Raw genomic sequence first — 24,720 nt, forward strand, 5'->3', positions numbered from 1 at the left:
AAGGACTACTAGGTCAATGAGTGAGATACATCTCCCTTTTCTTTCTAGTTTCCTGTTTTAAGTTCTTTGTTGGATTGTGACTGTGGGAGCTCTGCTTTATTTCCCCTCTGGCTGCTCATTCTTAGCTGCTACCTACAGTAACATAGCCATGGTGGAGAATAATTCAGAAAAGGTTCAGCCTTTTGATTTTGAAATTTTAATAGACTGTTTCTATTTCATTTTTTAAAAGCCTAAATAGAAAAATTGCTGAACACACATCAAAACTAGGATATCACTGAGCCAAGATGGCAGCTTTGAATTTTAATCTTGATGTTTTTGAGGGAGTCATGCATTCAGCAAACATTTATTGGGTGCCTATTAGGTGGTAGGTATGGCTTAGTGGTGGTGATATGGTGATGAACAAGGCAGTTGTGGTCTTACCTCTTGGAGTTTGAATCAAACAGGACATTGAGCAGGTAATTGGAAGTGTGATCTGTGCTGAAGTGGAGAACAGAGTCTCATTGATGGAACATGTGGTTCATCTCTGGTCAGGAGGTTGTCTTAGAATGTTCTCTTGAGGCCTTTATGCTGAGACACAGATGAAGAAGAAGTAAGGGTCACTGAGTGACAAGGGCCTGAGGGTTAACAAGAGAAAAGGGCTCCAGGCAAAAGGAAGAGTTTGTACAAAGGCCCTGAATTGGGAAGGAGCCTATCTGAGAATATTCAGAAAGTATAGCAACCAGAAAATAGTGTGAGGAAGGATTTAAGAGGTCAGCAGGGCCTGGAACTTTTTGGCTCTACCAAGCCATGATGAGTATCTGCTCTTTGTGTTGAGGGCAGTGAGAAGCTGTTGACTGATTTCTAGCATGGAAGTAGGATGACCTAATTTGTGTTTTAAAGAGGCCACACTGGTTCAAAACAGCATGGACAGTGGAATCACTGGGGCCAATAAATGATAATTTGGGCTATGTTAGTTGACTTAGAGATGGATTCAGAATGTGCCTGAGAAATAGAATTTACCAGTCCTCATGATGGGCTTGTTGTAAGAGTTGAAGGGAAGTAAGGTAATAAGAATTTCACCCAGGTTGCTGACCTGAACAACTATTAAAGTTGATCTGTTTGAAGCTGCCAATATTCAGCTATTTATGACCTACAAAGAGGTGCAGTTTCATATGGTTCAAACTACTAAATTGATGGTGGTTCTATGTAGAGATAGAAGAGATTAGAAAAAGATATATTTTAGTAAAAGGGGGGATCATTTTAATGTAAGGCATATATTTTTCCCTTTTTATAAATTAATTTATTTATTTAATTGTTTTTCAAATACAGTTGCCTCAATTTTCCTGCCACCACTTTCGCCTGCCCCACCCACTGCCACCTCCCACCCTCCATCCTTCTCCCCTTTGGCTTTGTTGTTAGGTCCTTTAAACATGTTCCTTGATGACCCTAACTTTCTTTCCCCATTATCTCCCTCCCCCATCCCCTCTGGTTACTGTTAGTTTGTTCTTAATTTTAATGTCTCTGGTTATATTTTGTTTCCATATTCATTTTGCTGATTAGGTTCCACTATAGATGAGATCATATGGCATGTCTTTCACTGCCTTGCTTACTTTATTTAGCATAATGCTCCTCAGTTCCAGCCATGCTGTTCTGAAGGGTAAGGGCTTCTTTCTTTCTGCTCTGTGGTATTCCATTGTGTAAATGTACCACAGTTTTTTGATCCACTCATTTACTCATGGGCACCTAGGCTGTTTCCAGTACTTGGCTAGTATAATTGTGCTGCTATGAATTTTGGGGTGCATATGTTCTCTTGAATTAGTGTTTCAAGGTCCTTAGGGTATAATCCAGAAGTGGAATTGCTGGGTCAAAAGGCAGATCCATTTTTAGTTTTTGGAAGAAATTCCATACTGTTTTCTATTGTGGTTGTACCAGTCTGCATTCCTACCAATGGTGCACTAGGGTTCCCTTTTCTTCACAACCTCTCCAGCACTGTTTGTTGATGTGTTTATGATGTTCATTCTGACTGGTGTGAAGTGCTATCTCATTGTGGTTTTAATTTGCATCTCTCTGATAGCTAGTGATGCTGAGCAACCTTTCATATGTTTATGGGTCCTCTGTATGCCCTCCTTGAAGAAATGTGTGCTCAGGTCCTTTGCCCATTTTTTAATTGGATTGTTTGTCTTCCTGGAGTGGAGTCTTGTGAGTTCTGTATATATTTTGGAGGTCAAACCCTTATCTGAGACTTCATTCACCAATACATTTTCCCATACAGTTGGTTCCCTTATCAGTTTGCTATTTTCTTTAGCCATGCAGAGGCATTTTATATTTATTCTTCCCTTAATGCCACTTGCTCTATTGGACATATCGGTGAAAATATTGCTGCGTGGAATATCTGAGATTTCCCTGCCTATAGTTTTCTCTAGGACTTTTATGGTGTCATGACTTATATTTAAGTCTTTTATCCTCCAATTAATTATTGTGTGTGGAGTAAATTGGTGATCAAGTTTCATTTTTTTTGCATGTAGCTGTCCAGCTCCCCCCAACATCATTTGTTGAAGAGACTATTTTTGCTCCATTTTATGCTTCTTCCCCTTTGTCAAATATTAATTGACCATAGAGACTTGGGTTTATTTCTGGCTTCTCTATTCTGTTCCATTGATCCATGTGTCTGTTCTTATGCCAGTATCAGGCTGTTCTGATTACAGTGGCCTTGTAATACAGGTTGGTATCAGGTATTGTGATTCCCTCCTACTTTGTTGTTCTTTCTCAAAAGTGCTGCAGCTACTTTGGGTCGTTTGTGGTTCCATATAAATTTCTGAAAGGTTTGTTCTATATATGTGAAATATACCATTGGTACTTTAATAGGCATTATATTAAATCTATAAATTGCTTTGGGTAGTATGGACATTTTGATGATGTTAATTCTTCCAATCCACGAAGATGGTATATGCTTCCATTTGTTTCTGTCTTCCTTAATTTCTTTCTTCAGTGTTGTGTAGTTTTCTGAGTTTGGGTCTTTTGCATCCTTGGTTAGGTTTATTCCTAAGTACTTTATTTTTCTTGTTGCTATATCAAATGGGTAGTTTTCCTAATTTCTGTTTCTGATATTTCATTTTTGGTGTATACAAATGCTTTGATTTCTGAATATTGACTTCGTATCATGCTGTTTTGCCAAATTCACTTTTTAGATTGAGTCATTTTTTGGTGGAGCCTATACAATTTTCTATGTACACTATAATGTCATCTGCAAACAATGAGAGTTTGCTTCCTCCTTTCCATTTTGGATGCCTTTTATTTTTTTCTTGTCTGATTACTTGCCTAGGACTTCCAGTACTGTGTTGAAAGAAGTGGTGAAAGCAGACATCCTTGTGTTTTTCCTGCTCTTACTGGGAAAACTTTTAGTTTTAGCCCAGTGAGTATGATGTTGGCTGTAGGTCTCTCATATATGGCCTTTATTTTGTTGAGGAATGCTCCCTCTATTCCCACTTTTCTGAGTGTTTTTATTGTAAATGGGTGCTGTTCTATCAAGTGCTTTTTTTGCTTCTATTGATATGAGCATGTGATTTTTGTCTTTCGTTTTATTTATGTGATGTGTTGCATTTATTGGTTTCCATATATTGTTCTATCTTTGCATCCCTGGGGTGAATCCCACTTGATCATGGTGAATGTTCTTTTTAATGTATTGCTGCATGGGGTTTGACAATATTTTGTTGAGGATTTTAGAGTCTATGTTTATCAGAGATGTTGGCCTGTAGTTTTCTTTCTTTGTTATGTCTTTATTTGGTTTTCAGATTAGCATGGTGCTGACTTCATAAAGAGAGTTTGTGAGTCTTCCATTTTCTTGGACTTTTTGGAATCGTTTGTGAAGAGTAGCAGTTAGCTCCTCCTCAGAATGCTTTGTAGAAATCTTCTGTAAAACTGTACAGTCCAGGGCTTTTGTGTTTTTGGGAGTTTGTTGATTACTGCTTTGATTTCATCAGCTGTTATTGGTCTGTTCAGGCTTTCTGCTTCTTCTTCCTTCAGTTTTGGAAGATTATGTATTTCTTGAAATTTGTTGTATTCACCTAGGTTTTCAAATTTCTTGGCATATAGTTCTTCATAGTAATTTCTTACCATCCTTTGTATTTCTGAGATATCAATTGTAATCTCTCCTCTTTCATTTGTAATTGTGTTTATTTGGGTCCTCTCTCTTTTTTTCTTGATGAGTCTCCTTAAAGGCTTGTTGACTTCATTTATCTTTTTTAAAAAATCAGCTCCTGGACTTACTGATCCTTAGAATTGTGCATTTAGTCTCTATGTCATTTAATTCTGCTCTGATCTTGGTTATTTCCTTCCTTCTGCTTGCTCTAGGCTGTCTTTGTTGCTGTTCCTCCAGTTCTTACAGGTGTAGGGTTTGGTTGTTTATTTGAAATGTTTCTGTCTTTTTTAGGTAGGCCTATATCACTATGAATTTCCTTCTCAGGACTGCCTTTGCTGTGTCCCATAAGTTTTTGGCTGTTGTAAGTTCATTTCATTTGTTTCCAGAAATTTTGTGTTTCTCATTGATCTCATTCTTAATCCATGTATTGTTTAAGAGCATGCTATTCAATCTCCATTAATTTCAGTGTTTTTGAGTTTTTTCCCTAGAGGTTGGTTTCTACTTTAAGTCCCTTGTAAGCAAAGAAAATGCTTGATGTGATTTCAACTTTCTTGAATTTGTTGAGGCGTATTTTGTGTCCTATCTTGTGATCTGTCTTCTATGTGCATTTGAAAGGAATGTGTATTTTTCTTCTGTGCAATGCAAGTTTCTATATATATCTGTTAAGTCCATTTGATCTAATGCTTAATTCAGTGCCACAATATCCTGTTGATATTTTATTTGGAATATCTATCCATTGTTGACTGTGGGTATTAAAATCCCCTACTATAATTGTGTTGCTGTCTATATCTTTCTTGATGTCCTCCAAGATTTTCCTTATGTATTAGGTGCTCCTGTGTTGGGTGCATACATGTTTATAATGTTTATGTCTTCTTTCAGATTCTTCTCTTGAGTATTTTGAAGTGTCCTTCAATGTCTTTTTTATGGCCTTTGTTTTTAAATCTCTTTTGTCTGATATAAGTATTGCTTCTCCAGCTTTTTTTCCCTGACCATTTACTTGGGATTATGTTTTTCCAACCCTTCACTTACAGTCTGTGTAGGTCTTGTGTTCTTAGGTGGGTCTTTTTTAAGCATATGTGGATCATGTTTTCTTATTCAGCTATCCTTGTTTTGATTGGAGCATTTAATCCATTTACGTTTCAGGTTATTATTTATAGGTATTTATTCATTGCCATTTTACTGTCTTTGCACCTGTGTTCCTCTCTCCCACTGTTTTTCTTCCTCTTCTTAAGGAAGTTCCAATAGTGTATCTTGCCATGCTGGTTTAGTGGAGGTTTATTCTTTTAGTCTTCTTTTGTGTGTGAATCTCCTTATGTCACCTTCCATTTTAATTGAGAGCCTTGCTGGATAGACTAGTTTCGGTTGCAGTACTTTGTTTTTCGTTACTTGGAATATTTCTTGCCATTCCCTTCTGGCTTGTAATATTTTCATTGAGAAGTCAGCCGCTATCCTTATCAGGGCTCTCTTGTATGTTAACTCATGTTTCTTTCTTTCTGTCTTTAAGATTCTCTCTTTATCTTGGAATTTTGCCATTTTAATTATGATGTGTCTTGGAATGGGCCTCTTTAGGTTCATCTTGATTGGAACTGTCTGTACTTCCTGAACTTGTATGGAACTTTCTCTCATCAAATTAAGGAAGTTATTCACCATTACTTTTTCAAACAAGTTTTCTATTCTTTCCTCTTCCTCTGCTTCTGGTATCCCAATTATGCAGATATTATTTTATTTCATGCTGTCTCGCAGTACTCTAAACCCCTTTCATTCTAGTCTCTCTTTTTTTTTCTTTTTCTTTCTGTGAGTCTTTTTTCTACCTTGTCATCCAGCTCTCTGATTCAGTCCTCTGCTTCATCCAGCCTGTGTTTGATTCCTTGTAATGTATTCTTCAATTCAGAAATTGTATTTTTCATTTCCTCTTGTCCCTTGTTGATTGTTTCTATGTCAGTTTTATGCCAGTATAGTTTGCAGTAAGTTCCTCATAGTTTCCCTGTAGTTTCTGGTAATTCACACTGAGCTCATTGAACTTCCTTATAACCATTGTTTTGAACTCAGTATCTGGTAGTTGACTTTCCTCTATTTCATTTAGCACTCTGTCTGAGGTTTCCTCTTTTCCTTTTAATCAAAGATTGTTTCTTTGTCTTTCCATTATTTGTGAGACTCTTCTTGTTTGTTTCTGCTTCTAAAACTGATCTGTTTTGACTCCTTGACTTTGTGGTGTGAACTTCTGTGGTAGGAGGCTTTTGAGATTCATTGGTGTAGTCTCCTTGATCACCTGAACTTGATGCTCTTGGAATGTCCTTTTTGCCATTTATGTTGGTTCTCTGGATGTAATTGGGTTTTTATTTTGTTGGGTGTTTTTTTGGTTGTTTTTTAACTCCAGCTGGTTGAGTGAGGGTTACTCCTCCCACCATGTCTTGTATGCTGTTGTTCAGGTGTAGACAGGTTGTGCTGAAGCTAATTCTTCCGTTTGTCCAAGGTTATAAGGTTTCTCTCTCACTGTTGCTCTGTTGTTTGTTGTTGTGCGTGGGTCACCGGCCAGCAGTGACCACGGAACGCTGTGGATGGCTCGCTGAAAAACACGCGAGAAACAAACACACATGCACAGAGACAAGACTAGTTTCTGTGGAGAAGTAGGGACGAAATGGCCACCCCCCCTAGTGGGGAGGGCCCTGATTTACCGTCCACACATGCTTTTATTGGGCTCATTTTGCATAATAATTCAGGTAAAGTACAGTACTTATCAGTGGGAAGTAAGGAACTATAGAAAACAAGGAACTCTGCTGGTTTATTGAGTCGGGGTCAAAGAGCTGTAAGATTTTGAGGAACAAACTTCCTCCTTGGACCCCTCTCATTCAACTGAGAGCATTCTAAACAAAGAAGGTTTCACAGTAATTTACATGTTCTTTCTTAGGCCTGATCACCCAGGGAATCTGCCCCTTTTCAGCAAAGAGCTGCACCACCCTGTCATTGTTTCAGGCTTAGCACGGGAACTAAGGCAATAAGATTTTCTCCCAGATGATGAGAACTCAGGCTATGTCAAAGCCGAGGAGCGAGGGTCCGTCACCCTCTTTTGCTGCAGCCCCCAAAGTCCTTCTTTTGGGGGGCCTCCCAAAGTGATCGTGCCTGCCTTAGGTCATTCCCCCCGTGGGGAATCTTACCCGTCTTTGGCTAACCAACCAAGCTTTTGGGGGTTCAGTTATGATTAAAGCAGCAGAAGCAGCATTCCTGCCAGGGAGATAAGCCCTTGTCTCCTTGCTGGCTAACGGTTCCAAGGGCGTTCCCTTAGCCTTAGCCTTAGCCTAGGCGGGGGTTTCAGCTTCTGATACCAGTCAGGGCGGTTCCCAACAGTTTGTTTTGGGTGCAGTCTCCACAATTTAGTTGTAATTCCAGGGTGGTCTTGGGAGGAGGTTAATGTGACTTCTATTCACTCCTCTGCCATCTTCCTCCAATATACCTAGTCTACTAATGTGAGTCATATTTTGATTTTGAAATGCCTGGAACATATCCACACAGGGAAATCTTACTTTCTGTTGATCTGAAACCCTAAATGCCAGATAGTATTTTTAGCATTTCTTACACAGAACCTATGAGATGAGGAAGACCTGAATGTACAGTTGGTGCTCACTCATTAAATCACCTATTTTTTCACGCCACAGATATGTATATATGTTGTTATATGGGTCTAATTGCATATGAATGGGGCTAAGAAAAACAGCATCAAAATAGCAATAAAGTCTGTTGGTTGGTGATTTTAAAACTAATTACCATTTGAGAAGATGAAAAAAATTGTCATGCTTCTGCTTATTGTCTTCATTTTGGGGGAAAATGCATTATATAGCCAAAGTTAGTGTTGGAAAATTGTTTCCTCAACCTCTCTAAAAAATATTAGCAACAAATTTTAATTTTCCCTGACCTTGAATTGTGAATTTATTGCCACTAAACAACAACAACAACAACAACCCTGCCCTGGCTGGTGTGGCTCAGTGAATTGAGCACTGGCATGCAAATCAAAGGGTCACTGGTTAAATTCGAAGTCAGGGCACATGCTGGGTTGCTGGCCAGGTTCTCAGTAGGTGGCACGTGAGAGGCAACTACAGGTTGATGTTGCTCTCATGTTCTTTCTCCCTCCCTTCCACTCTGTTTGAAAATAAATAATAAATAAATAAAATCTTTTTTAAAAACCCTCCCACATGATGTTTTTCACTTATCCCAGCGAAGTAAGTATTTAGTTTTGAATGACAAATGGTGCTGGCATTCCTTATCTGCTTTTGATAATGAAAAGTAAAGCTGCTTAAAATAATAGAGAATTGTCCCTGACAGGACATTTATTTTGTTTAAGTCATATCATAACAGCAGATTATGAACTTGGCATTTTGGGGCATCAGTGAAATGTATTGATCCTAGAGATATTTTGAAATAAATTTTAGGTGATGTTTTCTTTGGAATTCATTTCTATAAAAACAAATTCATCTCTGTAAAACCAAATCTCTATAAAGCCAAATCTCAGCAACACAGGGAAGATGGAGATTCTAAAATGTAAACATTCTACAGGTGGTCAGTCAGTTGACCGAGGAACACATTCTTACTCATTTTCTGAAGGAATCTCATCTACCTCAAACCTGTAGAAGAAACTTTTTCTTAGGTAATATTTTAGTATGGCAATGATCAGAGCATATGTCTTTGCAACTCAAGCCTATTAGATTTTCAAGTACACTCACTGTTACTTCAATCCCACCAGTTCAAGACTTATGAAGTCCTAAAAACTGGTGGACATTTACTCTTCTAGTTCTGTGAATAATGGTCCTAAGAACAGGACAGTTATTACTGCACACTAAACTTCAAATAGCTCAATTAAGCTCTCTAAGCTGAATACTGATTTCAGGTAATTCAGAAGCTTAAGGTATTTAAAACAATATGCCAATTACAAATAAACAAAAACTGTTCATTAAAATTGATCCTGGAGGACATTTTCCCCTCTTCCATTAGTACAAAAAGTAATTGAATTTCATGAATGCATATCACCTTTCACCCACTTAATAGGAATTAGTGAGATTTTATAATGGACCTATATATTTTGTTACACACTGTGCCTATGTGATTACAAAGCCCTTGTCCTCAATATATGGCCCACTGGGGATCCTAGAGATATTTAAAATATTACAAAGATAACTGGATTATAGAATCTGCAGATACTTTATTGTCATGTCATACCCAATATTGTAATATAAATTAGATTAAGGCACAATACAGGTCTTACCAGGGAGAAAGACTTTTTTAAGCAAGTTGCAGTAAGTTCCAAGATTATAATAATGTCTGATGTCTTTCTTGGTCTCAATACTTGCTTCAAGCATCCCCATTTAAGGAGGAAGTTAGGGAAAAATATTGTCAAGAGAAACAGGATAAAATTGCTTATAGCCTTGACTTGTAATTTGTCCTGAGAGTTTTCTAACTCAATCTATTTCCAACAAACTTGTTCCATTCTTCAATATTTCAGAGGAGTACCACACCAAATAAACAAAAACCTTGTTACCTATGTTTTTAATATCACATCAAGGGCAACAGCATATAATCTTGAAGAGGTATGGAACTGGTCCTGTTGTTTGCAAAACTGTATACTCACCAGAGAGGTTGTAATGAATTTACTGTAGGCTAATGGAAAAGAAAGATTTACCTGACTTATTTGAAATGTTTATAAATAAGGTCAGGCATCTGCGTTATTATTCATTTTAAACCTCAGCAGTAGCAATTTACATTGAGGCTTCCTTGGGAACAACCCTTTAACTATCAAAAAATATTGACTGGCAACTGGAATATTTTAAAATCTTTATTAAGAGGTATGTCAATTAGAATAATTGTAAATGATGCCTTTATATTTCATCAAGCACTAAGAGGCCAAAAATTATTGGATGAGATCAACTACCAAAAAAATCACATAAAAATGACCCTAGACCCAGTTCTGTTGAACAAGATTTCCACAGTACTTATTATTTACTATTAAAGGTGAGACATTCAGGATATTATTTGAAACAACTCTTGGTTTCATGTGAGGGAAACTCAATTCTAACTAGCTAAGCAAAGAAGGAAATTTCCTGACTTATCTGACTGCAAAGTGCAGATGACAGGGCTAATCCCAAGCATGCCTAGATCTAAGGGCTCTCATAATATCACCAGCATTCTGTCTCTCCCTCAGTCCCTTGCAAGACTTATCCATGAGCATGATGATTGCTTGAAGCAGCCAGATCCAAATTCTAGAAATTGAGTTACTGCAGCAGAAAAAGAGCCAAGTAGGGTGGTGACATCCAAAATGGTGGCATGAGAAGCTCCATGGGATTGCTCCCCGGTGAAACAAACATAGCTGGCAAAAATTATTTTTAAAACAACTATTTATAGTTTATGGAAATTTACCTAAGAGCCTGAGCAAAGGCCCTTGGAGAAACATGTTTATTATTCAAGAAAATGTACTAAAACTCAGTAAGAAAGTGAGACTCTGTATCATTTAAACCATGACTTACTTCCTCCTTCTTCCCTTCCAGCTCAGCGTGATGAAAACTCAGTTTTAGACAATTCAGTCAAGTACACAGGGATCCTTTTCTCCACAGGTCCCAGTTGAAGGCTATGGTATTTCTTTGAAGGAAGAGGGCAGATCACCAATATCCTCATCTCTACTAGCTGTGTGTCACAGAGTTTAAATTTCAGTCAACTATGGTCAAAATTTCAGGGGCTCCCTCAATTAAGAGGAAGTTTCTAACTTCAGGAGAGGAACAAGATAAACTATTGGTCAGTTTATAAGAGAGAACTAGGAGAAGAGACATATAAAAAGTACCCTCCTGGTGTCAGAACAAAGTTCAGACTTTAAAAACTATTTCTGAAAATGGTTCTGAATTTAATTGGATCAGGCTGTGGAGTATTTTGTGCCTCAGGCCACTATCAAAAACAATAAAATAATGAGATGGCAATTAGTGGAGCCTAATAACTAAGTGTAATATCAACAACAGCAGATAGCTTAACAGAAAGATTAGAGGAGTCAGTCAAAGAGAGCCCTGACAAAACCAGTCATTTCAGGGTGACTGTGCACATGCCCAGGGATGTACCCACCAAGAAACAACATTATAGGTTCCACCTGGTAGGTGAAATGGAGTCACTAAAATAGTATAGTCAAGATACTAAACAAATAAACAAGCAAACAACATCAACAAGCCCTTCATGTTGGCGTATGTGTGTGTGGTGAGAGAAAGGATCAGTAGCCACAGTTGTTACAGTATATCATCTAAAACACCCTAGAAAGAAGAAAGTATGACTCATTCATAGGAAAAAATACAGACAACAGAAACTGCCTATGAGAGGACCCAGATGTCAGATTTAGTAGAAAAAGACTTCAAATAAGCCACTATAAATATTTTCAAGCTACAAAAGGATACAACCAAGATGACCTTCAGTAGGTAGATGGTTCAATAAATTGTGGTACATCCAGACAGTGGAATATAATTCAGCACTAAAAAAGAGCTTTCAAGACATGAAAAGTCAAGGAGGAACTTTAAATGTATATCACTAAGTGAAAGAAGCCCATCAGAGAGGCTACATACTCTTATTTCAACTGTGTGACATTCTGAAAAAGGCAAAACTATGGAGATGATAAAAAATGTGATTGCCTGGATGGAGAAGGGGGACTGTGGGATGGATGAATAGGCACTGCACAAAGGATTTTTAGGACTGTGAAAATATTCTTTATATTATAATTATGGATATATATTATTGTATATTTATCCAAGCTCATAGAATGTATAACACCAAGAGCAAACCATAATGTAAACTATGATTTAAGTGATTATGATGCGTCAATATAGGTTCATCCCTGGTAACAAATATACTGTTATGGTGTACAGTATGCATATAAAGAGAAGCTATGCATGTGTGGAGACAACAGGTATATGGGAAATCTCTGTACCTTCTTCTCAGTTTTTTTGTGTACCTAAAACTTCTCTTAAATTGTCTTTAATTTTTTTAAATTCAAGGGACCTGAAATATCCAAAACAGTATTTAAAAGGGGAAAAAAGTTGTAAGACTCTCACTTCTTGATTTCAAAATTTACTACAAATCTATGGTAACCAAACCATTATGCTGGCATAATGATATACATATATATCAATGGAACAGAAATGGCAGTCCAAAAATAAGCCCTCATATTTATAGTCCATTGATTTCAGACAAAAGTGCCAAGGCAAATCACTGGAGGAAGAGTAGTCTACTCAAAAAATGGTGCTGGGGCAACTAGATACCCATATGCGGAAAAAAAAGAAAGCAAAAGAATTTGCATTCCCTACCTCGTAGTATATGTAAACATTAACTCAAGATGGGCCAAAGATCTGAATAGAAGAGCTAAAAATATGAAAATCTTAGAAGAACATACAGGAGTAAATCTTTATGACCTTGGACTAGACAGTGTTTTGTAGACTATGGCACAAAAGCATAAGCAAAAGAAAAAATAGCTAATTTGGACATCATAATTGAAAAGTTTTATGCTTCAAATGGTACCATAAAGAAAGTGAAAGGAAATGTACAAGAGAAAATATTTGTGTATTACATATCTGATAAGGGGCTTGTATTAGAATATGTAAAGAACACTTAAACTCAATAATAAAAAGATAAGTAGCCCAAATTTTAATAATGGGCAAAATATCTGAATAAATACATCACCAGTGAAGATATACAAATGGGTATGTGCATATGAAAAGATGCTCAACATAATTATTCATCATGGAAATTCAATCAAAACCACATAGAGATACTACTTCATACTATAGGGTGACTATAATAAAAAAGACAATAGCAAGTGTTGGCAAAGATATGCAAAAGTTGGAACCCTCATATACTGCTGGTACTCAAAAATTTGTACCCAAATATCTATTATAACATTATTCATAAGAGTCAAAAAATGGAAACAATTCAAATAACCATCAACTGTTGACTAGATAAATAAAATGTAGTATATTTATACAATGGAAAAATATTTGGACATAAATATGAATGAAGTACTCATGTGTTACGACTGTGATATGCCTTGAAAACATGCACAATGAAAAGAGCCATTCACAGATGAACACATATCATATGATTCCATTTATATGAAGTGTCCCAAATAGGCAAATCTATCTATGGAGATAGAAAGTAAAGTATTGCTTGCTTAGGCTAAGCAGGGTGGGGCAAATGGGGAGTGACTGCTAATGGCTACAGGATTTCTTTTTGAGGTGATGGAAATGGTCTAAGATTAGATTGTGATAATGGTTGCATAACTCTGTGAATATTCTGAAAGCCATTGAGTTGTTCATTATAACTGGGTGAATTCTGTGGTATGTAAATTATATTTCAGTAAAGCTGTTACAAGAGAAAATAAAAGCATGGTACCAAATAACTCTGTATATAAATTCTGGGTATTCTGATTGGCCCAGAGTGATTCATGTGTTCATACCCGAACGATTATTATAGCCAGAGGACTGGATACTCTGATTGGCCTGTCTTGAGTCACATTCTCTTCCATGGGCAACAGGGCCCAAATGCATCTGAGCCACATTGTTTCCATTTTTTTTTCCACTGGAGAGAGTGTTGCTGTTTTCAGAAAATGGAGAAAGATATGCTGGGAAGGCAAAACAATAGATATCTTTCTGACTTGAGAATGACTAGTTCTATATAATCTCTTCTTTCAAGAGATCCTTCCATCTACTTTATTAAGGTAAAAGGTATGAGATAATATATAATGTGTGACCTCTAGGAGATTTAATAGCTACTACATTAGGAAGCATTTAATGGTGATAAAAATAATTTCAGATATACTGAAGCAGTATAGTATAGTTGTTAAGACCACATCTCTTGAGGAAGGCAAAATGTGTTCAAATCTTGCTTCTACCCCTTAGGACTTTGTAACCTGGGGAAATAACTTAATTTTTACTTCCCCTAATTTACGCATTTGTAAAATGGGAATAAGAATATTACTTATCTCATAGTGTGTTAAACTCAAATTTAGTTAGTGTACTTAACACCCTTAAGAACACTGCCTGGCACATAGTAAGTTTTAACTGCTATTTTTATCATTATTGCTATTGTTACAAGGACTGATAAGTGGCAATGAAACTACTGAGATCACTGACTGCTTTCCAAAAAGGATCTTATATTGGTTAATATCAACAAAAAATAAATTTGATCTGGTTGGCCAAGCTACAACCAACAGCACAATTATAACATACTACAGCAGAGAACACCCCTGTAATGATATCAAGTACATTGTAGGGAACTGTGTTTTTGACCTCAACATGATTATCATCATAGTAGTTCCAGAATCACTATGTTTGTTATGAAGCATACTATAAGAATAATAACTAATTTCTGTTGTTTGCCTACTGTAACATAATCCTCTGGTTGCAAGCAAGCATAATTGACTCCAGCTAAGTTAGCCTGAAGACTTGCTTGAAAAGATGTTAGTGCTTCTCAGAATGGAAGAGAAGTTTAGTCAACTAGGCTTGTGTATGATTAAAGATTGCAAGCAAACCATTTGCATTAATGTTCATTTGTTCCAAAAACTATATTAAAATTGATAATTAAATATTTTAAAGGCCATTAACCTTTTATTTTAGGAGAAAAAAAAAACAGATCAGGAAACCAAAGCTCAAACTAGATTTAGAGTAGTGGTAGCCACCTTAGTGTTCTTGAGATATCTGTATATATAATCAGCAGTAGAGAAACCCCAGAAGCAAATGAATTGTATGACACAACCTTCAAAAGGCCAATAAATTGGTGGCATCAGCTACCTCTAGAAGTAGCAGTGAAGAAGAGCTTAGAATTTGGAGGTTAGGGTTTGATTGAAAGTCTCAATAAAACTGTTACTAACTGAAGTCCCAGATTGCCTGTTTTACAGCATGTACCTGGGAATCTGTCTTGCTCCTCCCTGGGCAAAATGTTGGACGTTTACTCTCAAGAGAAAATAAAGCAGATGGTCTCTGGACTAAGGAACTCCAGGCATAATTGAGGGCATCATGTAGAAAACATGAGGTTCAATTGAAAACTTACAGATGAATGTTGAGATCCTAGGCCCTTTTCTCCCACATAGCTCCCATAACCTCACAAGGAAAATTATGCCTTCCAGGCAGATTTGGACAAAATATCTGTAGGAATTTAAGAAGACTAACTAACATCAGGTATTTCCCATTAAGGTGACCCAGTCAGAGCTTCCTACACTGACAGGTCCCCTCCACATACTTTGAAACAGCTCTTGAATATTAATAGAAATCCAGCAATCACTAGAAATTTGAAGAAACACTCTAATAGGACACATATGAAAACAAGTAAGGAGAAAACATCAACTTAGAGAAAATAATATATACATAATGAGTAAAACTTCTAAAGGAATTATCATTAGTATTCTCAGATAAATAAAAGAATACATGAAGAGACACAGGATTCTGAAAAAAAATAAAACACAGGAGTAGACATAAATTCTTGTAGATTCAAAATATAATAGCAGAAATGAACAACTCAATAGAATAACTGGAAGAAAAAGTTGAGGAAATCTTTGTGAAAGATTTTGTATATATATAAAAGCCCTGGCTGGTATGTCTCAGTGGATTGAGTTCTGGCCTGCAAACCAAAGGATTGCCAATTTCATTCCCAGTTAGGGCACATGCCTGGGTTGTGGACCAGGTCCCCAGTAGGGGGAACATGAGAGGCAACCACATGTTGATGTTTCTCTTCTTCTTTTTCTCCCTCCCTTCCCCTCTCTCTAAAAATAAATTTTAAAAAAACTTAAAAAAATAAAAAGCAATGAGATAGAGAATATAAAAAAATGATCAGAAAGACAGAGGATAATCCAACATCTGAACAAATAGGGGCTTTGGGAGAGAGAGCAGAGAACACAAAGCATAGAAAAATCAATGGTAGAATCAATTTAAGAAAATTTCCCAGAATAAGAAGACACAAGTTCCCAGGTTGAGGGAATTCACCAAGAGAGTATCACATTACATGAAAAAAGATACATAGCATCAGGCAAAATGACTTGAACTTTCAGAGGTTCCAGTCCAAGATGGCAACATAGGAGCCTCTTGAATTCTTATCTTTCCATGGACACACTGAATCTATAGCTATACAGAGAGGGATTTCTTCTGAAAGAAATCTGGAAACTAGCTGGAGGGTTCCCACACATTGGGCAAACACAAAAATACCCAACAACAAAATGGATCTTGGCACATTCTCAACTACTGGCAGCCACTCAGAACAAAGAAGGTGGTGTGTACAGTCACAAAGATTTGACAGATAACCAAGAGGCTGATCAAAAAGTTTGATTTCCTACACAAAACTGTTTTTTTTTAATACTTGGAGACTGTTTTATCTAATATACAGAGATAAGGAAAAAAAAAGAGGAATATGTTTCAAACAAAAGAATAAGATAAAATGTCTAAAAATAGACCTTAAAGAAATGGAGTTAAGTAGCTTATCTGATGGAGAACCCAAAATTACTGCAATAAAGATGTCACTGAAGTCAAGAGAATAATGTATGAATAAAGTAAAATTTACAACAAAGAAAAGATAAGAAAGTATCAAATAAATCACAGAGATGAAGAATATAATAACTGCACTGGAAGATTCAATAGAGGAGTTCAACAGCAGAATAAAATAGAAGAAAGGACTTAAGCTATTAGAACAATAAGAATAAAATATCACATTCAGTGCTAGCAAAGGTGGAGAGAGTTCACATACAAAGAATCAAAAATCAGAAGGGCTTCAGAGTTCTCAATAGCAACAGGGAAATTACTACAATATTGGAGAAATGTCTTTAAAAGTCAGAGGCATTATCATTTCCAACCTAGAATTCCATACCCAGACAACTACAAATCAACTGTATAGGTAGAACCAAGACACTTTCAACATTAATTTGAAAAGATATATGCACACCTATATTCATTAGAACATTATTCACAATAACCAGGATATGGAAACAACCCAAGTGTAGTATATATGTGGTACCTATACAATGGAACACTACTAAGCCCTAAAAAGTGAAATCCTTACATTTGGATGACATGGATGGACTTTGAGGAAATAAGTTCAAATGGAAAAAGACAAACACCATATTATTTCACTCTTATGTGGAATAGGTAAATAAAAACAAGATAATATATAAAGAAATTAGCAAAAACCAAAAACCACCACATAAAGGCAGACAGCAGGTAAGTGGTTACCAGAGGAGAAGAAGGCCTGGAGGGAAGGCATAACATAACAGCTAAAGAAGGTCAATTGTATGGTGATGGATGGAAACTAGGTTTTTTGTGATGAGTACAATGACAAATTATAATATTGTACTCCTGAAACTTATATAAACTTATAAAACAATGTGGCCACTATAGTCTCTCCAGGAAAAGTCCAATACTTCTTGATGGTTTGCTCAACATCAATGTAACCTGGCAGACTAGAATGCGCATGCATGAACAATGACAAGTTCACTGTACTAGTCAGTGGAGGAGGTAGATGCTGTTGAGTGAGCATGTGTACTGTGTGGCCATCTCATTCAAAATGACAGCAAGTAGATCAATGATCTGCATCAAATTTTGCATTAAACTTGAACATTCCTACATGGAAACTTTTTGGATAATTCAGAAGGCCACAGCTATGGGCAACCAGTGATTGGCAACTTCATCACAATAATGCACCTACTCATGCATCACATCTTGTGCAAGGGTTTTTGGCAAAACATCAAATCACCGAAGTTACTCAGCCCCTCTACAGCCCATATTTGGCCTTCTGTACCTTCTGGATTTTCCCAAAACTAAAACACCTTTGAAAGAGAAGAAATTTCAGACTGTTGATGAGATTCAGGAAAATATGACGGGGCAGCTGATGGTGATTGGGAGAACTGTGGGAGGTCCCAAGGTGCCTACTTTGAAGGGGACTGAGGCGTCATTGTCCTGTGTACAACGTTTCTTGTAAATGTGCTTATTTTTAATATTCCATAGCTGGATGGCTGGATACTTTCTATACAGACCTCATATTTGAAAAGTTAGCTTCTTTAAATCCAATAAACTTAAATTATAATAATTTTAGTTTTATATAAATATAACATTGGAACTTAAACAAAGACATTTTCTTTGAGATGTGCACAGTTTCAAAATATTTACCTCCCTTCTGAGTCTTTTCTCAGGGAACCAATGGAGAGTGTTCTCCACTTAAAAAAAGGAATACATCAAGCAAGAGGAAGACATGGGATTCAGGAAGCAGGGTATCCCACACAAAAGACATATAAGGAGAGTCTTGGGGGGAAGGGAAATGACAGATGCACAGCATTTTGATTGGTGCAACTCAGGTAACTGTGAAGGAATTTTATGAATATAGATAAAACTAAGCAAACTAACAACAGCAAAAAGAAAATTATTATGTCCAAGGAAAACAGAGTTGTATATAAAGGGAACATATCATGGTTTACTCCATGGCGTAATTGGAAATGGTGTTTCCACGGCCATCGTTAGAAAATACTGCATATTGATCTAAACAATATTTTGGTATCTTTGTATTTGGGGACGAAAAGTATGTATATGAGCAGTGTGGTGGGATTGGATGTTTGTGTGAAAGGGAACTAAATTCTCTTCTTTAAGCATAGGCAGTCAATAAATAAGGCATGTGTGACATATGAAAAATATATATTTGGTCTCTGTCTGTAGTTCCTGTTATAGTGCCCCTAAAACCCTTGTAATTTCCTGAGTGATAGGGCTGCTAGGAGCATCTTATGTTCTAATATTTGGTTCTTGACCCCTGTTCCTGTCAGAACTCCCAAAAAACTTGTAATTTTGACTAATGGATGTGACAAGAACATCTTACACAGAGCTCCTAAATCCCTTGGGGTTTTCTGGGCGATAGGAGTGTCTTTTGTTCTAATAGCTTCTGGATGGGAGCTGGTCACCAGAAAAACCAAGCCATGATTAGAGGCTCAAAGAGAGAGAGAGAGAGAGAGAGAGAGAGAGAGAGAGAGAGGGAGGGAGGGAGGGAGGGAGGGAGGGAGGGAGGGAGGGAGGGAGGGAGGAAGGAAGGAAGGAAGGAAGGAAGGAAGGAAGGAAGGAAGGAAGGAAGGAAGGAAGGGAGAAAGAGGGAGGGAGGGAGGAAGGAAGAAAAGAAAGACAGAAAGAGAGAAGGAAGAAAGAAAGGAAGGAAGGAAGGGAGGGAGGGAAGGAAGGAAAGGAGGGAAGAGGGAGGAAGGAAGGGGAGAGAGAAAGGAAAAGAAAGAGGAAGGGAGAGGGAAAGCAAGAAAGGAAGGAAGGGGAGAAGGAGGAAGGAAGGAAGGAAGGAAGGAAGGAAGGAAGGAAGGAAGGAAGGAAGGAATTGTGTCCCAAGAGACAAAGGGCTATAGGAGACTGAGACACACTGCTTTTAAAGGACAAAGACTAGAGGGACAAGAGTCAGGGCAACTGTCTTCTGGGATAAAAATGCTGGTAAGTGCCATTGTTCTTTCGTTGAACTCTCCTGCCACCCAGCCAGCCTGGGGCAGGCAGATTCAAAATCTGTGCTCTCCATTTACCTGACTAACATCTTATGCCTTGCCCTGGTGATTCTCTGAGATTCCATTCCACCCAACTCACTCACCTGGCCCAAACCCTTTGCAGTGACTCCTCCACAGGAGGGGCCTACCTCAGTTTATGCTGCAGACACACTCAAAGGACTGGAAATCCCACGCAAGTGGAGCCTGTCCTTGGCTCATGGTACAGATTCTTAAATGTCCACAAACTCTATACAAGCAGTGGCTGGCCTTGGCGTACGTGTAGCTGCTGCCAAACACCCCCAAACCCAGCATATGTGGCAAACAGCTTCAATTTGCATTTTAACTTTCACCAGGTAGCTCCCAAATAGGTAAAAGTGGTGGTCAGTCTTGGCCTATAATGTTCTAACTAAGCAGCCACTTAGTTGGAGTGCCAACATAGTTTTGGAGTCCCAGCCACAGTATTCAAAAAACAAAAGAAATAAAATACATCCTAATTGGATATGAAGAAGTAAAACTGTTATTATTGTGAAATGATATGATGGTACATACAGAATATTCTAGAATCCACCAAAAAATACTCTATTAGAATTAATAAATAAATTCAGTAAAGCAGCAGGATACAGGGACTTCCAGCCAAGATGGAGGCGTAAGTAGACATGCATTGCCTCCTCACACAACCAAAAGAAGGACAACAACCAATTAAAAAAAAACAAAACAAAACAAAACAAAAAAAAACAGAACTGGCAGAAATTGAACTGTATGGAAGTCTGACAGCCAAGAAGTTAAAGGAGAAACATTCATCCAGACTGGTAGGAGGGGTGGAGTTGGGCAGCCAAGGCAGAGTGGATGCGTTGCAAGGTTGTGGACTGAGCAGTCCCACATTTACATGCAGATAAGCCAGGAGGAACAACTGGGGAGCAAGGTGGATGGCATAACCCAGGGTTCCAGCAGGGGAAACTAAAGCCTCAAAACTTCTGGCTCTAAGAACTTGTGGAGGATTCAGCAGCAGAAGAAACTCCCACTTTCACAGGAGAGTTTGTTGTAGAGACCCATAGGGTCCTAGACATTCACAAACCACCCACCTGGGAATTAGCACCAGAAGGGCCCAATTTGATTGTGGATAGTGGGGGAAGTGACTAAAAGCGGGGCGAGAGCTCAGCAAGAGACATTGTTCCCTCTCTGACCCCTCCCCCACATACAGTACCACAAATTCATAGACATGGGTTACTCTGCCCTGGAAAATAAATGCCTACGGTCCCACCCCTTAAAATATACAGGTAAGCTGAAACAAAGAAATAGGGCCCAAATGAAAGAACAGATCAAAGCTCCAGAAAAAGAACTAAGCCAGGAAGAGATAGTTAACCTATCAGATGCAGAGTTCAAAACACTGGGAATCAAGAGGCTCACAGAAATGATTAAGTATGTATGCAAAATGGAGGAAGAAGTGAAGACTGTGCAAAGTGAAATAAGGAAAAATATACAAGGAACCAACAGTGGAGGGAAGGAAACGGACTCAAATCAAAGATTTGGAGCAGAGGAAAAAATAAACATTCAACAAGAACAGAATGAAGAAACAAGAATTCAAAAAATGAGGAGAGGTTTAGGAACCTCCAGGACAACTTTAAACACTCCAGAATCTGAATCATAGGGGTGTCAGAAGGAGAAGGGCAAGAGCAAGAAATTGAAAATTTATTTGAAGAAAAAAAATGAAGGAAACCTTTGCCAAATAGACTTCCAGGAAGTCCAGGAAGCTCAGAGGGTCCCAAAGAAATTGGACCCAAGGCAGAACACACCAAGGCACATTATAATTAAATTACCCAATATTAAAAATAAGGAGAGAATCTTAAAAGCAGAAAGAGAAAAGGAGAGAATTATCTACAAAAGAGTTCCCATAAGACTATCAACTGATTTCTCAAAAGAAATCTTACAGGCAAGCAGGGGCTGGAAGGAAGTATTCAAAGTCCTAAAAGACAAGGACCTACATCCAAGATTACGCTATTCAGCAAAGCTATCATTTAGAATGGAAGGACAGATGAAGTGCTTCCCAGATAAGGTCAAGCTAAAGGACTTTATCATCACCAAGCCCTTATTATGTGAAATGTTAATGGGACTTACCTAAGAAAAATAAGATCAAAACTATGAGCTGTAAAATGACAACAAACTCACAATTATCAACTATCAATGAACCTAAAAGAAAACCAAACTAAGCAAACAACTAGAATAGGAAGAGAATCACAGAAATGGAGATCACATGGAGGGTTATCAGGAGGTGGGAGGATGATAATGGGAGAAAAGGTATAGGGAATAAAAAGCATAAATGGTAGGTACAAAATAGACAGGGGGAGGTTAAGAATAGCTAGTATAGAAAATGGAGAATGCAAAGAACTTAAATGTACAACCCATGGACATGAACTAAGCAGAGGGGGAAACACTGGTAGAAAGGAAGGTGAATGGCAGAGGGAGATAAAGGGTAGAAAAAAATGGAAAAACTGTAGTTGCATAGTCAGTATAATATACCTAAAAATAAAATCACATAGCTAAAAAAACAAAAAAAATACAAAAATAGCAGGATACAAAATTAATATTCAGAAATTAGTTGTATTTTTATACATCAATAACAAACTATCAGAAAGAGAAATTTAGAAAATAATCTAATTTATAATTGCATCCAAAATAAAATACCTAGGAATAAATTTAAACAAGGAAGTAAAAGACTCAAAATACTAGAAGACATTGAGGAAAACAGAAATAAATGGAAATATACTAAGCTCATGGATGGAAAGAATGAACATCTTTAAAATATTCATACTTCCCAAAACAATCTACAAATTTAGTGCAATTCCTATCAAATACTAATGGCTTTTTTCATAGCACTAGAATAAATAACCCTAAAATTTTTATGGAATGACAAAAGACCGAAATAGCTATAGCAATCTTAAGAAAGAAGAATGACATTCAACTCTACTATAAGGCTATGGTAATCAAAACATCATGATACTGGCATAGAAAGAAACACTAGATCGAAAGAACAGAATAAAGACCCTAAAAATCAACCCATGCCCCTACAGTCAATTAATCTGTAACAGAAAAAAAGGCAGGAATATACAATGGGGCAAAGAAAGTCTATTCAATAAATGGTATTGGGAAAAATGGACAGATACGTGTAAAAAAATAAAGCTATACCACTTTCCTATACCATACATAAAAATAAACTGAATAGACTAAATATCTAAATGTAAGACCAAAAACTATGAAACTACTAGAAAAAAACACAGACAGTAAATTCTTTGACATAGTTCTTAACAGTATATTTTAGATATACCTCCTAAGGCAAGGGACACACGTACAAAAAAACAAAAAAACAAACAAACAAAAAAAAACAAATGGGACTACACCAAAATAAAAAGTTGTTGCAAAGCAAAGAAAACTATCAACAAAACAAAAGGACAGTCTCCTGAATGGGAAATGGTATTTGGCAATGATACATTTGATAAGGAGTTACTATCCAAATATGTAAGGAACTTTTATAACTTAACACACACACACACACACACACACACACAAACCCAAACAATCCATTTAAGAAATAGGCAAAGAACCTGAATAGACATTTCTGCAAAGGAGATATACAAATGGCTAATAGACATATGAAAGTATACTCAACATTACTCACCATCATGAAAATGCAAAACACACACACACACACACACACACACAAACCCCACAAAGATGTGGATAAAAGGAAACCCTCATGCACTATTATTGGGATTGTAAATTGGTGCAGCTATTATGGAAGCAGGAAGGAGGTTCCTCTAAAAATTAAAAAATAGATTAATCACACAACGCAGGAATTCCACTTCTGGGTATTTATCCAAAGAAATCCAAAACACTAATTCAAAAAGATATATGTAGATTTATGTTTATTGCAGCATTATTTACAAAAGGCAAGATGTGGAAGGAGTCTGAATGTCCATTTTTTTATCCTCGCCTGAGGACATGCTCTTTAATTCTTTAGAGAGAGGAAAAGGTAGGGAGAAAGAGGGGAAGAAAAACATCAGTGGGAAAGAGAAACATCAGTTGGCTGACTCACATGTGCCCTGACTGGGGACCAAACCCACAACCTAGTCATTTGCAACAACATGGATGGACCTAGAGGGTATCATGCTAAGTGAAATAAGTCAGACAGAGAAAGACTAATATCATATTATTTCACCTATATGTGGAATCTAAAAAAAATAAACAAAACCAAAACAGACTCAGATACAGAGAACAAACTGATGGTTGCCAAATGGGAGTGGGCTTTGAGAAGGGGTGAAAAAGATGAAGGGATTAAGAAGTACAACCAGGTAGTTGCAAAAATAGTATGAGGATGTAAAGAAAAGCATAGGGAATGTAGTCAATAATATCTTAATAACTATAGTGTCAGATGGATACTGTACTTATCAAGGTGATCACTTTGTAAGATACATAAATGTCTAAATCATTAATCACTATGTTGTACACCTGAAGCTATTGTATGTAAATGTAACCAAACAAAAAGATGTTCAACTGCCTGCCACTACAAAAGCCAAACTTTTATTATTCAGGTGCTACACAACCTGGGAGAATGGTGGATTCCCATCTCAAAGACCTTCTCATCTTTCTGCTCAAACCTGTAGTTCTTATAGGGGTAGGGAGTGGAGAGATTTTTTCTCCCATCCAATTGTCTTTCCAGCTTTTGGGGTACATGGAGCCCTATCGATTTATTTTTCTAGCGTTCAGTGTACTGTGGCCCTTTCCATTCTTATTTCTAGTTTTTGGCACTCTTGGGCCCTATCCGTTAATATATCTAGCTTTCCTTGCACTCTGTAAGAACCCTCCTGCCACCATCTTGGCCAATGGAGAAGACTCCCCAGTGTTCTTTCTGACTTTCTAAGGTAATTGGAGAATAAAGTAATTTAAATTAAAAATAACTGATTATACCTACATAATGAGCTTCTATAAAAATCTGTAAACTGGGTTTTGGAGAGTTCTGGACTGCTGAGCACATCTACCTGCCAGCACTGTAGTGCACCCCACCTGTCCACAGGACAGACACTCCTGTGATCAGAACCTTCTG

At 37.3% G+C, this 24,720-nt stretch overlaps 1 protein-coding gene across 3 annotated transcripts in view; it reads left to right on the forward strand.

The window, feature by feature from the left end:
- GXYLT2 (glucoside xylosyltransferase 2) overlaps positions 1-24,720 on the forward strand; it is a 204,540-nt gene that overhangs the window by 62,586 nt on the left and 117,234 nt on the right. The window lies entirely within an intron of this gene.

The sequence above is a fragment of the Phyllostomus discolor genome, chromosome 7 (assembly GCF_004126475.2).
Source record: "Phyllostomus discolor isolate MPI-MPIP mPhyDis1 chromosome 7, mPhyDis1.pri.v3, whole genome shotgun sequence".
NCBI lineage: Eukaryota > Metazoa > Chordata > Mammalia > Chiroptera > Phyllostomidae > Phyllostomus > Phyllostomus discolor.